Consider the following 20,119-nt stretch of genomic DNA (forward strand, 5'->3'; position numbering starts at 1 on the left):
GTCTCTTCATCTAGCATCATGGCCACCTGTCTCAGAGCATTCCCTTTCTAATCAAGAGACTATCCATTCTTTTCATTATTTTCTCATTGCCAGGGAGAGACCTAGAAATCAATTTTCAGGTACATTCTCCAACTGTTATCTCCCCAGGGATTTTAGAATTGCTTACTGGTTCAGATAATTTACATTAAACAGACAAGATTTGGTCTTTCTGCTCATATCACTTTGTACATTCTTTGCTTTTACCACTAAGCACTGAAGATGCAAAGAAGGTCAAAAGATAGTCTTTGCTCTCAAGGGATTCACAGCCTAATAGGAGAGAAAATATGCAAACAATGATGTACAAACAGGCTGTCCATGGGATAAATGGGAAATAATCAATAGAGTAAAGGCATGCCTGCAACTTTCTCTTTATAGATAATTTCCAAATCTAGGTCTCCCATCTTGATATCAGATATGTATTTACAGTATCACAAAGCAATTTTAACATCATCCTTCAGGTCCTCCTTCTACTAAAAATCCTATGCTGTGTTCCAGTGTTCCAGAAATTGAACATAGACTTTGCTTTGGGAGCTTGTAGTTTCTGAAACCACTACTTAATCACCAAAATTAACACTTCAATGATACCTTAAGATAAAGAGGTTATTTTATATTTTATGTATTCTATATACACATAGAAACACATATCTACCTGAAAATCTTGTTAATTATAACCTGTAAAATATTTTTTAGATTATAATAATTTCTCTAATGGATCTTTTTAGTACCAGAGCATCTAAAATAGATGCTAATTAAGTCCTTACAACATAGCTCCCATTGGGATTCCAAAAACCTACAATAGGTTCTAGGTATTTTTGTGAGTCAAAACTTTCCAAGTCATAGTTTACAGGTCCCTATGGATATATATTAGATTAAAGTATGCATATTGGGAATTTTTTAAAGGTAAACATCCATTGAATACTCAGTCATAAAGAACATTAGTACTATTATTTGGAATGAGGACTGAATTTTTCTTTCATCCAATCTGGAAATCCAAAACTAATCATGGCTTCATGATATTATTGATTTGCATGGGAGTTTTGACCTTCTCTATTTCTGTCCTGGGTCAATTCACTTGGCACCCAAAGTATCCACCCTATAGAAACTCACTATATTAATGCCAAACATATTGGATACCTGATCGGCATAGCTCATAAAAGCCAAGAACTCTTGAATCCAAGAGATCCATCAGCTTTTGACTCCTCAGTACATGAGGAAAGATGAACTGAACCAAAAACTAATAAAATGAGACCTAGGTCAGTTGAGAGTTGAACTGAGAGAGTTGCATCTTACAATGAGTAAGCACAGCGTCAGTTGAGGGGCAGCAATATCAACAGCTTGTCTCTCTTAATACTGAGGAGCTGGGAGAAGGAAAAAAGGTAAGGAGAGGTGGGGGTGGAGCAGGAAGTGCTGTCTGATCACTAGGTAGTAAACAACTGGTGTTCTCATTCCCCAGTACAATCCAAAGTCACACTCAATATATGAAGTCACATTAATAACTCTGATGAGAAAACTGGGACTTTCCTTCCAGAATGAATTTCTTGTTATGACTAGCTAAAGCAGACTCAGAAGATACTCTCCACATGGAGAAGACTTTCAACTCCCAGTATCTGGACCCTAAAGAACTTCAGGAATGCTAATACCTTGGATGCCCTGAGGTTTGGCGATTGCTGATAGAGGTGAAGGAAGATCCTAACTGTGACTCTGGACATAAGCTTGAGGTGCTGATGAAACATCCAGGTAAAAATGTCCTGTAGACAGGCTCACACTCAGAAGAGAGGTCAGGGTTAAATATATATATATATATATATATATATATATACATATATATGTGTGTATATATATATACACATATATATATGTATATATATATATATATATATATTCTTTCTATTTTTTCCTCTGTATGGCCTGCTTGTATATAGTTGTTTGCATGTTTTCCCCCATTAAACTGTAAGTCCCTTGAGAACAAACTGTCTTTTCACTTTCTTTGAATCCTCAGTCCTTGGAACATGTCTAACATCTAGTTTTATGGATTGACTGAAGGAATTGGGTCTTGAGTTGGGTATTTAGGGAACTGATGTATGTGAGTTTGCTGACAGATCATTCCAAGCAAGAAGCAAAATCATTACCTTCAAATACTTGAAAAAGCAGGATTAGTTTTATTCTATCTGAATCCAAAGGAAATGAACAATACCTACATGGGCCAAAGTGACAAAAAATATAGAATTTTTTTCACTCAGAACAAAAATGAACTTTCTAATAATGATAGTGTTGCTGCCTGAGAAGAAGCTGAGACCCCTGCTACAGGAGATTGCCAGATAAAGGGTGGATAACTACCTGTGTCTTCTAACTCTACTCTCTATTATTCTAAGATATAGAAGCAAAATATTCTTGTGACAAGAAGGTCAGGCTGACTAGAGCAGGAGCACTTTATCATAAAACAATGACACATGAGCTTGTTTACATATTAAGAATTAGGTAATAAATAGAGTGCCAGCAATATTATTCAGAGAAGTTCAGATTTCTTTCACCACAAAAGTAGGCAAGATAGTCCCATTAAAAGATAAGTCTCTGCTAATTGGACAAATCCTCTTTGACTGTCTGAACATCATCAACAGACTGTGGCATTAAAACCCAGAATACACATTATTCCATCACTGAGAGTATCTTTGATAAATGAATAAGTCTTCCATCATGATTTCTTTGCATTAACAAAATAATTTGCTAACATAAGGTTACATATTACCAAATGGGAAAATGATAGTTAATTAAACACATCTCTCCCTTTCCAAGTTACCCAACTTCTGGCATTATTGGTGGGGGCAATGCTTTAGTTTCCCTCTTTTCTATTTAGTGACTGAGTCCATTCCCTTTGAGATCATATATTCATCCCCAACTCCACCTACTTACCCTCCCCCAAATACATAGATAACTGAGTGATTAATTCATTTGAAGTTGCTCTGATTATATATGCTCTATTTATTTGCTACCCATTAAGTGAAACATTTCTGCCTCCCGATATTTCCTGAGGTGTGTACATTTCCCTAAGGTGTGTACAAAAGATACTCTGTCTTTTCTCTTCAAAAATCCTATACTTTTGCATTTATACTTCGTCTTTTATCATCATATATACAATCTCCCTTTGCCTGCTTTCTTCTGGTATAAACAGCCTAGATATGGAAAAAAATATTTCGTTGTTATTCCAGTTCATCTTTTAGTGAAAATACTCCCAAGAACACTTGCTCTTAAGCTATTTCTGTTGCCAACCCAACAGTCAGCCAGCTCCCCACCCACCCACCTGATGGTTAGGGGAAAAAAGGACAGAAGGGAAAGAAAGAAAAATGAGAGAGAGAAGAGAGAGGAACAAATGACCAGTGTCCTGGCCATGTTCCAACTCTGGTGATTACATTTCTGCCTTAATCTTGAGTTTTCTTGGGGAGAGGAGGGGACCCAGGGGACTAGAAATATCATTTTTCTATTTCTTCTGTTCCATCCCACTAAAAAATAGTTTTCTTAATTGAAATTAAAGATCCTGGGGAAAGTTGCCATTATCAAACAACACCAGAGAGATATGGCGGGGTGGGGGTAGTATCTTTAGTTTTAAATCTCTGTGGACGGCTTTTACAGACTAGAAGAAAACAAACAAAAATCTTTAGAAACACAGGGAAAGTTAGTTCAAATAAGCAGACATTGCTTGGCCTATAGATCTAGATGTCAAGGAAGAGGCTTTGTCCTCTATTGACAGATTTAGCATTGACTCATTGACATTATTCTGTGTTGGCCTCATTCCTCTGAAACCTTTCCAGGTGACATCCTGAGCTGCAATTGGGGCATCCTTTCATCTTTCTCCTGGTGCTTAGAACAGTGGTGAATACATCAGTGCAGAATTGAACAGAATTTTTTTTCTTTACAATAAGATTGTTTAAGAAGTAGGAGACTTGGTATATTTATGCCCTATTTCTACATAATTTAAGAAAAAAATAGAGGATTGCATTCTTGATGAGTAAACTGCACTATTCTTTAGAATAAATGGCTCATCTTTGACCAACATGATATTAAATTATCAGTACCTTCAAGAGAACACTAATAATCTGAACATTTTCCTTCATCCATAATAGGTGAGTAATTAACTTCAAGGGAGTTGTTTCTTCATTGAAAGTATCAATTATGCCTGTATATATCAACCAGTTAGATTAGAAAAATTAATAGATGGCCGTAGGCCTGTGTTAATACTTTTTTTTCTCAGACTGAAGTTTTGCTCACTTAATTGATGGCTGAACATCCAAGCAGTGCTTGCCAGACCTGGGAAACTAATAAATGCATCTATCTTTGATCTATTAGTCATAAGGCTTTCATGTTATTATTACTAAAAATGATAAAAAATAAACTAACTTTTTCCATAGTGTTTAAAAGTTTGCAAAGTGTTTTATAAGAATCTCTTTTGAACCTCACAGCAACCATGTGAAAGAGGCAGCCCATGTATTGCTATCTCCATTTTACAGATAAATGAACTCCAGGGAAGTTGTCATTTATCCATGGTCACATAAATAACTATCAAACGATTTAACACCAAGTTCAACTCTCTAGCCATTAAGTTGTGCTGTATTTCTCTTTTGATGAGACAACATGGATATTCCAATAATTTCCTAATCACCTCTAGAATTTAATCCATCAGTGTACTTTATCAAATATATATATATATATATATATATATATATATAATTACAAAAATAAGTTCTATATTGAGGTCTATGTATCATCTTGTCCTAATATATATTGAGGCAGAATCCCAGCATTCTCCCTACCAACAACTCAAATGGTCAACTGCCACCAATGGGCAGATAAACTCAAGAACCTAAGGAATAGGAGTATCCTCTTGATCATAGTTCTGCTCCCAAATCAGCTGCCACAATCAACATCCAGAGGTGCAATCCTTATGACTGATTAACTGCCACTGCGGGTGCAAAAGCTTTTGCCTCCTCTACAATCAAAGTTACTGAAGATTTAGATAAGAAGGATCTTGTCAAAGTCCTCGGCTCTTGGCAAATGATTCGACATCAGAAAGAGATGTAAAGATGGAAATTTAGCAACAGAAATGACACTAAAGATGCCTCAACGGCTGCCTAGCCTATGCACCTTGATTTCTTTATTTAGTGGGGCAGATAATGTCATTGTTGAAGGTAAATTCATTGGAGATGCAATAGTGACTAGGTGTGCTTTCTTCACTGGGGCAGTGACTAGGGTGGGGAGTTTGACTGTGGTAGGGAATATTAGTGAAAAGGTTGAGAGTGAATTGTTTGTAGTTATAGGGTACCCTACATTCATTGGGATGTTCTATTAACTGCACTTGAAACATTTGCTGGGTTTCTCACACTCAATGCAGCTGCCACTGTGACTGCCACTTTGACACTGCTCTTGACAACAGAGAGGAAGTTATAGTGAATGGAGTAATAAGAGACATGGGTGTCACAGTGGCACCCATGGAGGTTTGGTACAAATTAGTAACTTTGAATGGTGTTTACTCTATCACCTTCTCAAAGGTGGACTGCCATTCTTTCTGCCTTACTTTGACAGCTTCTTCTCACAATCTCAGGATGTTTACTTGCTTTCTTAGCTAGTGGATCACATCACTGCTCAAGGTTGCTGGTCACTTTATTCATACATGTTGTATTGATCCCTTCCTGTCTGCCCCACAACTGAACCTTACTGTCTTTGTTGTCTCCCCTGTTAGCAGGAGAGTTCCTTGACAACGAGCTCAATCTTGCGTTTCTGTTTTTGCCCCAGTGCTTAGCAAGGAGTTTGTACACAGAAGATCATTCATAAGTGCTCTTTAATTCATTCATTCCGCTTTTGCACCAGAAGCAATGCAACTCCCTAGCTAGTTCTCTCTGTATCTCTTCTTCCTTTTCAATAAGAAACTGAAGAAATTCTATATTGCTCTCATGACTTACTCTATAGTCATAAATATTCTTACTATCCCTGATATAAGAGTGGAGTTCTACTGATTCTGCTGTTGTTCATTCGTTTTAATCCTGCCCAACCCTGGGACTCCATTTGAGCTTTTCGTAGCAAAGGTACTAGACTAGTTTGCCATTTCCTTCTCCAGTTCATTCTACAAATATAAAAACTGCAGAAACAGAGATAAATGGCTTGCCCTGGATCACACAGCTACTGAGTGTCTGAGACTGAATTTGAACTCCAATCTTCCTGACTCCAAGTCTGGCATTCTATCCATTGCACCACCTAGTTGTCCTTCTATTGACTATACTACCCACTTTAAAGGAATTACCTTTGTAAGGTAAGAATTTGAATTAAATAATCAAAATAATATGTAAACAGTACCTGTATACCTCCTTTAATCAATCAAAGTCACTGTGAAAGAGAGGCTGGGTGAGACCTAGAGAAATTGGATTATATGGAAGTTAAGGGGCAGTAGTGCATAGAGCACTGAACTTGAAGTTGGGAAGACCTGATCTCAGATATTTTCCAGCTTTCATTCAATCTGCCTCAGTTTCCTCATATGTAAAATGGGAATATTAATGGCAACCAACATTCCAGAGTTGTTACTAGAATAAAATGAAACTATATTTCAGTATGATACAAAATGGTCATATTCTTCCAAAGTCTAAGAAATTGGAGGTAGCATGGTACCATAGTACCACAGTATCAAAGTCTTGACTTTTGTAAAATAAACTCCTTGGGTCTTAGTTTCCCCTTCCTTAAAATGAGAGGGAACAGGCTAGATGAACTTTGAGTCCCTTTTAGCTCTAGATCTATGAACCATTGATGAGAGGTGAGATCTTCCGTCTATTTCTGAAGTTAAGTAAATATTAAAACTTTGTATCTATTTGAAAAATAGAGACAGGAATTAAAATTATTTTTATCACCCTTATACCAATAACCAATACTTACATAGTGCTTAACTGTTTAGAAAAAGCTCTCAAGTACATTTTCATGTTCTCTTCACTATTACATAACAGGAAAGACAGCTGGTCTTTATAGGTGAAGAAATTGAGGCCAAAGGTTACCTACAATGTGATCTGACTCCAAGTCAAGAGCTCCTCCTGTCACATCACACTGCTTCTCCCTTGATAGTTCCTCTTGTGCTCATAACCAACCCAGTTTAAATCTAGCCATTTTTATGATAAAAGACTAAACATTTCCCTTGCCTAACACATTTCCACATGCCTACTGTCGGCCTTGCATATCTAAAATATTGGAAACACAGCATGTGGTCCACAATTCATAACATGAAGTTTGAAAACTGAATTTAATATTAATTTGGATCTAATTAAAGGACCCATTCCTTAAGAATTAAAAAGCTTACTGTTTCTTAGGTATCTCACACAGAGACTCTATTACCTAAGACATGAAATCATTAGGAAATCTGTTATTATGCCTATAAATATTTAAATACTTCTATTAAATCATTTTTGCATTTGAATAGGCAGAGAAGATCTAGAGATAATCTGACAAAAGAAATTATTTAACTGTAAAATGGAGAAAGAAAATTGGGGTAGGGGGGGAAATGCATGTCAGGAAAGGTGCCTTTCATAAATGTGGAAAAATAATGGGAAGGACCCAATATGAAGAAAGGAGGGGAAGCCAGAAGAATCCAGGACTAGGAGAGCCTGATATTCTTTTACAGTTTGATTCTAGTGTAAAAATCAGAAAGGAGCTTGTCGTTATCATTCAGTCGTGTCCTATTCTCCATGATACTATTTGGGTTTTCCTGGCAAAGATACTGGAAAGGTTTACCATTTCTTCTCCAGTTCATTTTACAGATGAGGAACTGAGGCAAGCAGGGTTAAGAGCTCAGAGTCACACAGTTAAAAGTAAATGTCTAAGGCCAGATTTGAACTAAAAAAGATGTCTTTCTAACTAAGAAAGGAATTCAGAGGGTATCTAGTCCAACTACCTCATATTATAGATGAAGAAACTGAGGCTCAGGAAACTTAAGTGTATTACCCAAGATCTCACTGGTGACAAAGAAAGGGTTTGAACCAGATTGTATGATTCCAAATCCACAGCTTTCTCCTGTACCACTCTGCCTCCAAGTTCTAAGGTCATAAGAGTCATCTTTGGAATAAAAAAGAACAAATTGATGCAAACTTGGTCAAACCAGTAGCTCTACTGAGATGTAAAATGTAATGTGATTGGTCATCTAGCGTAGTAAGAGCAGGTGACTAAGAATTACCAAGAAATAATATGAACTTAGCAAGTCAAAATTAGAAAAGTCAAAGGCCAAAATAAAAAAGATGTTATTTCCAAGAAACAGCAAGGACAACTGAACATTACATTTAATTCTATTAAACCAAAGGGGATAATTAAAGAAATCACTGGTATCTTTTTAAACAGGTGAAACTGATAAAAATGTGAAACTAAGAAGACAAAGACATCAAATGATCATTTATATCAATTGCTAAAAAAACCAAACAATTAATTAGGATCAGAAATTACCTCTGCAGGCTTCCCAGTTCCAAACTTGCATCCAAACTGGGGCATGACAGGGGAGTAAATAGCAAATGTCCTTATTTTGAAGCTTGTATGATTTTCTTCTGGTCTCAGTCATTTCTGTTAAAATTCAAATAGAAGCCATTTTACTAACTAGACCACAAAACAGCATAACTAGAAAATACAAAGGAAATTATTTTGCTTATATCTGAGATCATAATATCAATGTCCTCTTCAGGCATGGGGCAGTCAAAAGAATGAACAGAAAGCCACTGAATCATTTTTAAATGAATAGAAAAGAACTAAAGTCTCTCTCTCTCTCAAACACAAATCACAGATATGCAGAACTGTGAAAGGTATATTTTTTATTAATTACACATGCTCCAAAAATCTTAATGCAGTTTTAATTTTTAATAATTTCAAAAATGTCAATGCTAATAACATTCCTGAAATAATTTAAAATTGGAATTATTTCTTTGTAAGTTACTTGATTTTATGAATTTTGACAATTACAATTTTCATTTTAACACTTCATAATACACTATGTTTGCAACAGTTTCTGGATGATACTTTCTCAGACCAGTGAATCATTAGGGGAGGCCCTCTGAATTGACAGCTTCAGTCACCTGATCTATCTCCATTAGACTTTCTTCTTGTAGGGGCTCATTTCAAAAGTATTATGTATACACCAAAACTTCATTTTTTTTGAAAGAGTTTAAGACTAGGATTATAAATTCAATACTTTTAGTCTTTAGCTAAAAATAAGTTTAATAACAACTCCTACACCATAGAGTTATGAGGATTAAATGAGATAATATTGATAAAGCACTTAGCATACTGTCTGGTGCATAATAGGTATTATATAAAGGTTCTCTCCCTACTCTTCCTCTTCTCTTTTAGTCACTGAGTAGCAACTGAAAAAGTTTTTACAAAATTTGGCAATCAACTAGGAGTGATGCATAACATAAGATGGTGATTATGCTGAATTCTAGAAATCATTTATCAATAATTTATTTTAAAAATTAACTTTTTGAATGTTTTTATAAACTTAGAATATATATTTTTTACATGATGAAATCTTAAAATAGATCTGACAGGGCAGCTAGGTGGCACAGGGGATAGAGCACTGGCCCTGGAGTCAGGAGGACCTGAGTTCAAATTTGACCTCAGAGACTTAATAATTGCCTAGCTGTGTGACCTTGGGCAAGTCACTTAACTCCATTGCCTTAAAAAACAGATCTTATTTTCAATATATCCTCCATATTTAAAAAATAAAAGCTAATAATTTTAACACAGTTTTATATATAATCTGTTTTTTTCTAGTCATATACATATGTAAATAAAATGTTAATTTTATTTGTTTGTCAGGTTCAGAATTTTTTTCAAAAAAAAATCCAAAGTTATATATTAGGCCCACAGAGAACTAATACAAAATCCATGATCAGAGGAGATCAAATCTGATTGGTGATCTATCTTAACAACTGAAATAGTAGACTGCGCTCCAAAGCCCTCTTTGCTTTTATAATCACTATTGTATTGCTAAGTTTATATTTCTAATTATTATTATTATTATTCTGTCTTTAAAATCATTCTGCCTACCTTTAATAGCAAAAATAGATAGATGATAGATAGATAGATAGATAGATAGATAGATAGATAGATAGATAGATAAAAGCAAAGTATGTGTCTATCTATTGGGGGGTGGCTAACATCTTGTAGTGTGCAAATTCAATGGAATATTATAGCAGTATATGAAGCAACTATCATTCAGAGAAACATGGAAAGTCTTTTATCAAATGATTTAGAGAAAAAAGCAGAACCAGGAAAATAATACATAAAATGGCCACAATATAATGAGAGAGACTACTAAAATTGTTCCATAACTCTAAGGGCCAATCTTGGATAAGTGGGATGAGGAGGTTGAGGGTGCCCCTCTTCATTTGTCAGAGAAATGTGTAACTATGGGTGTGCAATGATTTATCTGCAATCAGATATAATTGCTGTGTAGTTTGGTTTTGCTTAACTGTTTTTGTTACAAGGGTAGGTTATTTGATGTATTGGAGGGGGTATATATGAAGAAGAAACTATGTTGTAAAAACAAAAAATAATAAAACTTTTTATAAATTATATAATATCATTTTCTTCCAAGATTCACTGATCAAAGAATGAAGTGGATAGTAGCACAAGTGCCAGTTATTCCCTTATTTGTTGTAAAAGACTAATTCAGATAATTAGGATAGAGATGGGACCTGCAATTCCTTTGATGTAAAGAACTCCCAGATGGGGATACTCCTACCATCACTTGTCTTTGTAGACATAGTTTCAAAGACTTGAGAGTTTAAATGAATTATCAAGATTAAGTGAGGGGTGGCCCTTAAACCCTGGATCCAAGGTCAGTTCTCTATTCACTAAAAAAAAAAACCAATAACAACAACAATAATAATAATCAACAATTCATACAATGCTTACTGTGTACTAGGTACTTTATAATGTTCTCATCTGATCCTCACAAGTATAGGAGGTATGTATTATGTCATCTTAGTGTAGAGAATATGAATCAGCCTATTCCAAAACTCAAATTATCTAGCTTGACTAAACTTTCTTTTCAGTTATTTCAAATTACACCAATCTGTAACTTTGGCCCATTAGACAGAGCTGAAATAGAACTCTTCAATAGAGAGATACATAAGCTCAATAAGTATGGTTATATTTATTTTACATGTTCCAGTAAATAATTCATGGGGAGGGAAGTTTGAGATGAGAGGGAAGATGTTATAGCTTGTTCAGATTGAACATTTATACTCAAAAGAGGTATGTGCAAAGGGATGGATTCAAAATGCTTTTCAGATTTAACAATCCTTTGTGACCTTATTGTTCCTAATTTTACTAGTTGTTAAGTTTCTGGTTAGGTTATGACTCATTTTTCAGAGAGAATCAAATTGCAAATAGACATGTGAGGTTGTGGCTAAATCTAATTCAATTCTCCCTGTCATTCTGTTAGGGAGTTTTTGTTATGTGAAGGGTAGAGGCTGAATCTACTGGTTGGGAAAAGTTTCTTGATAGATTTTCAATCCAAATTTGGTACTTCATTGTTTGCTGTTGACTCTTTTCATCTTTGAGAAACAGAATCAAGCAAGTGATAAGTTTTGGTGGTGGCATAAATGTTGGTAAAACTGGTTTTAAAATGATTTTCTTCTTTTTGAAAAAAAGTACATGGTTATTTAACTGGATTCCAGGTTCCTCTACCACTCACCAACTCTTTTGGGAAACAGAGGAACAAGCCTATGGTTTCATCAGCAGGGAGAACTTCTAGTTTGGAAATTTATTCCATCAATTCAATTGTACCTTATGGTCTTGGAGTTTAAGGGGGCTGTTGATTCAGTCTTTGGTATTGCCTGAGCCCAATTGGCTGTTATTTGAAAGTTACTATTAAATCCTACTTTAGGGTTACTATAGTAGCTACTATAGGATTATCAGGGCATGCAGGAGGTCATTAATTTACTTTAGTGTTGTCTTCTCCCTCCACCACCTGGACATCTTTAAAGATGCTTTTACTAGTACCATCATCATTGTTTGTGGCACATCTGCTTTCTTTCTTGAAGTAGATTATTAGTTCCAAGAAAAATAAAATATCATGTTATTTCTTTTTTATATCTCCTCCAAGCATCTAGAGCAATGCTCCATAATAACTAGCTTACATTTACCTACTGCTTAAAGGCTTGCAAAGTGCTTCCCATTTATTATCTAAATTGAATCTCAAAAATAACCCAGTGAGATAGGTGCTTTTATTATGTTGTTATTTTTATCCCATTTTTATCCCATTTAATAAATAAGGAAACTGAGGCAGGCAAAGTTAAGTGATTTGCCCAGGATAGTTCCTTCAAAGAGTTTTCCAGTTCTAAATCTATGATCCATATATATATATATATATATATATATATATATATATATGTATATATATATACATCCTTTACACTCACCAAAAAGAGACTCTAAAATCTAGTCATTCAAATGACTGTTTTATCCTAAAATTTATTTCCCCTTTCTTGCTCTTGTTGATTTCTTAATAAAGGAAACACAAAATATCTTACTAAAACTTTAGAAGTCTCCCCAAAATGTAAAAAATAAATAATTCTTGTCTTTTCTTAAAACACTAAGCTAATAAAACTTTTGACAGAGAACAATAAAAACTTGTTTGAATTTAGGTTTCTCTGATGGGTCATTTACAAATAGGTTTATAAAAGTCTGACAAACAAATTTTAGACTAGCTTGAGGAAGGCTGTTCTATCTGCAAATGAGCACCATTTCTTTCTCCAGTTTCTAGAAATTAATTTGATTGTGTCTCATATCAGCTTTTCACATTATTTTAAGAAATAACACAATGTATCCAAATGTTCTAATCTAACATCTTAAAAGTCTAAAAGTTTTCCATATGTAAAAATCCTTCTGTTTACATCTAAATACTATACTTACAACTTACTAAATACTATACTTACAACTTACTAACAAATTCAAATCCTGCTTCAAACTCTGTAATTGTGAACTTGGGCAAGACTCAAGAACTTCTGTCTGCTTCAGTTTCCTCATTTGAAAAAATGATGATAATGGGGCAGCTAGGTGGCACAGTGGATAGAGCACCAGCCCTGGAGTCAGGAGGACCTGAGTTCAAATTCACCCTCAGACACTTAATAATTACCTAGCTTTGTGACCTTGGACAAGTCACTTAACCCCATTGCCTTTCCAACAAAAAAAAAACAAAAGAAAAGAAGACATGAATATTGGCTACACAATTTTAACCTACTTGCTTTCTCAATGAGGAGGGAGAGAATTAGAAACTCAAGATTTTGGAAATAAACGTTGAAACTTTTTCATTTGGCAGGGGTAAAAAAAATTAAAATTAAATAAAATAGAAATTTTTTTTAAAAAAAGAAGACAAGAATATAAGTTGGAACTGGTCTTTTCTTTACTAAAGTATCTTACATTCCCACTTTAACCAGCCTACTGAGTCTGTCCTGTGACCTATTTAACTTTGTTTAGTAAGTAAATCTAACATCCTGCCCACCCCAAACCTCCTCCCTACCCCACCTCAACAAAGTAAAATTAGAAGATAGAAACATCAACAAACTAAGGTTTTATAGCCTTTTAATCCTCTTATAAATCATTTCTCTCTGTTTCCCTTTGTCTCTTATGAAGACATCTTGTTCGGTGAAACATGTTCTCTAATTTAATTGTTGGCTCCTGATTATAATACACTTAGCTGGCTTCTGTTGTTTTTCCCCCTCTCCAAACTCCCCAATCCTCCTCCTCTGCAGAGAGTTTATATTTCCCAATGCCAGTTGAGAACGCTGAAGACACCAAACACTGGCACTCGTATCCCAAGACGACGCTTCCACGATCCGACTCCGAACCCCTTAGCGCTGGCGACAATGACGTACTTAGAGTTACCGTCCAGAGCATCAACAGCTTGCCTTACAATCTGTCAATCGTTCTCTAGAGGGAGGAATTGGCAACTTGTTATATTAAAAAACTGTAATCAGGCATCTGGAATGTAATCGTACAAGGATGTCTTACGTGCTCTGATGGGTTGAAGCAATTTAAAATCCGCTACTTCTGCTGGAGCAATCTTGCCCAACCCCGACCGGTGGGGAGAGCAAGCATTCGTGTTCATTCCACAATCACCGCTCCATCTGTGCCCAGCAGACTATCCCCCTCTGTTTTCCTTACTCAATGGTGCAATACTGTAAATATGCTTACACCTAAGCGAGAATCGTGCGATTTTTTTGAAAGCCTAATTAAAAAAAAAAAGCTTTCCTGCCATTTTACACCTGCCTAGCAGGAACAATCAAGAGGGTTCCTTAACTAAACATTTATGTCATGTCAGGCCCGCTGGCAATTTCAACCCCCTCATTGTTTTCTCACACAAGGCAAGTTGACATAGTCAACAACAAGCTAAAACTAGAGTGGAAGCTTAAGAATACAGTAGAAACCTTTGGGAAGAGGAAGGCAAGCTCCTGGTGGTCTTTGCCCGTAAAAAAGAGTAGACCCTTTTTCTCACTGCCAAGCAGCCAGTAACGGGCCCTCTCAAAACCTGGGAAGGGATATTTCATTTCCTAAAGCAGTTACCATGAAACTGATTGTGCTCTGAATTGGGAAAACCTCATTATAAAGTTCTAAATAAGCACACAATAAGTAGTATATAGTAAGTACAGTAAATAATAAACAGTAAAAGGAAAAAAGTCTGACTCTGGAATCAGGGTTCCTGGGTTCCAAGTCACTTCTATTCCCCACCAAATTTCAACTAGAATACTAGACATACAGCCAAATATATATATACATATATATATATGTGTGTGTGTGTGTGTGTGTGTGTGTGTGTGTGTGTGTGTGTATGTATATGTATATATAGCAATAACTAACTATATACATGGATCATATGGAGAATTGAGTAGGAACCACAAAATCACCAAGAAATCTTGCTCATTGGAGCAATGGACAAACATATAAACGTTAAAAAAGAAGAACCTTAACTAGCGATTATTATCATCTCTGCCTCTTATATAATTCTTTGTTTCCTTTCAAACTGCTTAAATGCCTCATGAAGACTTTGCTAGTCCCTCAAGTTGCCAGTGTCTTCCCAAAAAAAGTTTCCCTAATATTTGTTTTACATGTATTTTCAATCAGAAAGTAGTTATAAAGCAACTGGGGGGCTCTAAGGATTTAAAGGCAAAAATGAAAACAATCCTTGCTGTCTAGGAGCTTCCGTTCTATATAAAGTATATATGGAATAAATATTTTGACTTTAAAAAAAGAGAATTGGTTAGAGAAGAAATACACTAAAGGTAAGAGTAGATCAGGGAATATATTTTTGCAGAAAGTGGTTCTGGAGTGACTCTTTGAAGATAGGGATTTTAGGAGGTAGAGATGAGTGAGGGAGGGAGTGCATTTAAGGCCCCAAAAAAAATAAATACAAAGTCATCGAGATAGTTGGAATGAGAAATGAGGAATGAGAGGTCCATTTTAACTGCACCATACACTGGAAGGTGAAATTATGAGTAAGGAGCCTGAAAAGACAAACTAGAGTTGATTTGCAAGGTGAGGAAGAAAAAGGAATCAAGAATTTCATTTTTGTACATTTCTCCCTTAAAAGAATGAAAACCCTTTGAGGGCAGAGTTTTGTCTTTGTCTTCTCAGCACCTATGAAAGTATCTGGCACCTAGTAGGTATTTACTATATTCTTGTTGATTCACTGAGGAGATGAATGAATAGCTCCATCTCCCATTTCTCTGCCTTCAGAGAGAATATACTCCCTCCCTTCTATGCTTACAATGTACTCCATTCTTACCCACATTTTTTAATTCTTCATTTCCTTCAAAGTTTAGGTCAAATATTACCTTCTATGATACCTTTCCTGATCCCCAGAGGGGTTAGGTGATGCCTTCCACGAAAATATTACTTAGTGTTTATTTTGTATATATCTTGTGACATTCTTATACATATATATGTAAATACATATGTGATCTCCTATATATCATAATTTCCCATATATAAGAAGCACCCTTTTTCAAAAATTTGGTGTCTTAAAACTGGGAGCATCTTATACAAAAGTTATAGATTTTTTTACTTGCATTTCATGCTTTTTCATGCTTGTTGTCTTTGTGCTCATTGTTTTGCATTTGTTACTGGTATATTAGGTTATGTTTTGCCATATTCTGCCCAGAAATAACTCAGAAAAGATTTTTGTACAGTGCTGAATTCAAGTTCAAAGTGATCCAGTTTGCAAAAGTAAATGGGGGGGGGGCAGCTAGGTGGTGTAGTGGATAAAGCACAGGCCCTGGAGTCAGGAGTACCTGGGTTCAAATCCGATCTCAACACCTAATAATTACCTAGTTGTGTGGCCTTGGGCAAGCCACTTAACCCTGTTTGCCTTGCAAAATAAATGGAAATCATGCTGCTGAATGTCAGTTTGGTCCTCCTCCAACTGAGAAAACTAACTAAGACTGGCTACGTGAAGAAGAAATCTACTGAAAACACCCAGGCAGAAGAAGGCCATAAGAGGCAAGTCAGCCAAATGGTCTGAGTTAGAGAAGGAACTGAAGGGATGGATTGAAGAGCAAAGGGCAGTTGGAATTCCTGTGTCCACAAAGATGGTTCGGCATGAGGTAAGAATTGCTGATTAAAACGAAGTGATTGATTTCAAAGGAGGACACAACTGGTGCTTCAGGTTAATGAAATGGAATGGTCTAAGCATGCATCCACACACCAGACTTGCCCAGGAAGCACTTTTGGTCAATGACAGACCAGAATATGGGCAGGACAGCAGTCAGAGCCTCTCCCAAGACAGTGATTTGTCATCAAACACAGATGAGGATGAGCTAATGGATGGTAGTTTTGACAGGGATAAGGAGTTGTATGAATTTTATGATGGATAAAACTTGAGTTCAATAACTTTATATAATACTTTTTTTCAAATTTTGGGCCCCAAAATTAAGGTGTGTCTTATAGATGGGAGTGTCTTATACATGGGGAAACATATAGAATAGAAATTCCTTGAGGATATGGACTTCTCTCCTTTTCATTTTTGTTTGTTTAATAGTATCTAGCACTTCAGAGAATTAACACATTTTGGCTGATTTATTGATTGATTGATTGATTGATTGATAGGACTAGAACTAGGACTCAAGACTCCTCACACATAGTCCAGTGTTCTTTTCACTGAACTGTACTGTCTCCTGTTGTTGCGTATAATATTATATTTTATAACAAACTTTTATGTATTTCAGTAAAGTTGCTATTTTACTTATTATTTAGTGGAAAGTATTCATCCTCTAACCAGATTCCACCCAAAAGATTTTAATTTAAAAAAAGGAGACCCTGAAGGTTTGTTAGATAAGTTTTCAAACCAGTTCTTGATACTGAGCTCACTATTCATTATGGTTTCTATTCATAGATTTAATTCTCAGCAGATGAGGAGAGGAGAGTATAACTTGTATCACGCTCTTCTGTACAATACCTGGGGACTTCTTCAGGATTATCCCAACCCCTACTCATAACTTCGGAAGAAAAATATTCTTCTTCATTAGTTAGTCAGGTAACCAACTAAATATTAAATACAAGCGATGTGCCAGGAACTCTGCTAAATTCTGGGAATATAAAGGCAAAAATTGTCAATATCTTCAAGGAATTCATGGTCCAGTGGAGAAGACAAGTTAAAAATTATCTTCAAGCAAGCTATATACACAATAAATTGGACATAATCAATTCAGTGCCCTTTTCCTAAATTATTCCAAATATATTTTACTGGAACTGTTTCTATTAAGTTAGATTTAGAGGAAAAAATGAGACAAGAAAATAGAAGTGGAAAAAATATGAGTAAAAGAACAAAAAAGTAAAAGAATTTGACTATCACAAAGGTAAAATACTAAAGGGCAAAGGTAAAGTTGGAAAATGTGGTTCAAAGTAATTTCAATTTCTCATCACAATTTAACATTGCTAATATATTTATGACTTTTCTTTATTTTAAAAGTGTTGTTGAGAATTATCGATGCATATAATATAATAATTTTTAATAATAAAAAATATTACATTTTTACCATATCTCTCTTTCTAATTTCATCCATTTGAGGGGGGCAGTAACTGTGGTAGACAGTAAGAAAGTCCTGGGTTCAAGTCCTGGATTCAAGTTCTGTTTCAGACACATTCTAGCAGTCATATAACCTCTTGGTGCTTTCAGTAACTTTCAAGGAGTATAAGTAATAGAGGTAGTCAAAATAAAGTAGAAGGAATTATGGCACCCACAGTTTCCTATATGCTGAAATCACAGAAATGGATTTTGAGTTTAAAATTCTTTAATATACAGAATTTTTATATTTTTTTTAAATTTCTCCACTAGGATCTTGTGATCTCAACAATGTGAATACTTCTCTAGCAATGCAGTTCACAACCTAACCATGTCTACTCAGCTTATATGATTTTTGTCCATATCTTCTCATAAGTCTGCTACATGGGGTAGATGTAATATTCATTTTCATTTCTTTGGAGACTACTGTCTTCCATGTTGCCTTCATATGACAACTCTAAAAGAATATTGCATTAAAAAGATAGACTTTTAGTCCTAGGATAAATTTGGGTTCATTAAAGTATCTTTTCAATTTTCTACAAATAATCCAACTTTCTCTCCTTTTCCTATTAACTTTGCGCTCAACTCATCCAAATGTACTGTCTGTCCTAGTTACATATGAATAAGTTCTTCAGTTTATATATCCAATTGCAAATCATATTGTGATCAATATACATTTTTCATCCACCTGCTCTTTCCTATGTGAATGATCAAACCAAGCTTTTTTGAGTATTTATGAATCTCTTTTAAAAAACTCTGTAATATTCCAGAAACTGATGCAATTAACCCAATATAATCTACAAAATGGGAGAATTTAAAGGGTCTCAGCAATTCATAAGAATTTCAGCTGTACTCTACAGGATCATATCTATCAATGTGGCAATCACCTTTGTTGGGCACACATCTCCATGTTTTATGCCTCATTAAATAGTTATGATGAACAAATCTATTTCTATTGTCATATCTTTCAAAGAATGTTTAATGACTTTGATGTTCAAATGAAAAACAGTTTGTCAGATTCATAACACAGTTCTGAAATTTTTTAGCTACTCTATCAAGAGCAAATTATATATACATATATACATACATATATATATATATATATATATATATATATATATATATATATCCTTTTTGAGCCCCCACTATCTATAAAATGGGAACAAGAATAGTTCCATTATCTACCATTATCTACCTCTTAGGAAGTTGTGGGGGGAAAAGTGTTTTATCGATTAGGCAGCATTATAGAAATGTGAAATTTTATTTTGGCCCAGAAACTGATTAAACTTTGAACTAAAAATTCATTTTAACTGGCAGTTAAGTTGAGGAAGTACTCAGAGTCCTACAACTACTGCATGTATATTAGGCAAATTTGAAATTATAGATCACTTTCATTCCACAAAAACAGCATTTCATTTAAAATGACATTCTGGAGGGGGCAGCTAGGTGGTGTAGTGTATAAAGCACTGACAGGAGTGCCAAGTTCAAATCCAGCCTCAGAACATTTGATATTTACCACTGTGTGACCTTGAGCAAGTCATTTAACCCCACTGATCCATTAAAAAAAATGTCAGTCTGGAAAAACAGGATTTTTGCCAAATAACTTTAAAAGGATTTCGGCATCCCCCTCACAGTCCCATCTTTAAATAAAACTCAAGGCATAGAATCTGGAAGAACTGAGTTCAAATCTGTCCTCTTTGGACTTTGTTGCCTCAATTTCCTCAATTATAAATTGAGTACAATAATAGCAGCTACCTACCAGAGTTGTTGTGAGACTCTAATGAAATAATATATGTAAATCTATATATAATATGTTTAGCATTCCTATAATTTACTAAATTCTTGCTTCCATCTTCTCCTTCCTTCCAAAATGTAATGAACATTAGGAGCTTATTACTTGTGAACTCAATGGTAATGTGCAACTCAATTCCTACATAGCTCTGAAAAGCTTCTGTGACTTTAAATCGCAATACATTAATGCACACTAGGAACAAAAGAATTATTTGATGA

Source organism: Macrotis lagotis, chromosome 3, assembly GCF_037893015.1.
Source record: "Macrotis lagotis isolate mMagLag1 chromosome 3, bilby.v1.9.chrom.fasta, whole genome shotgun sequence".
NCBI classification, from domain to species: domain Eukaryota; kingdom Metazoa; phylum Chordata; class Mammalia; order Peramelemorphia; family Peramelidae; genus Macrotis; species Macrotis lagotis.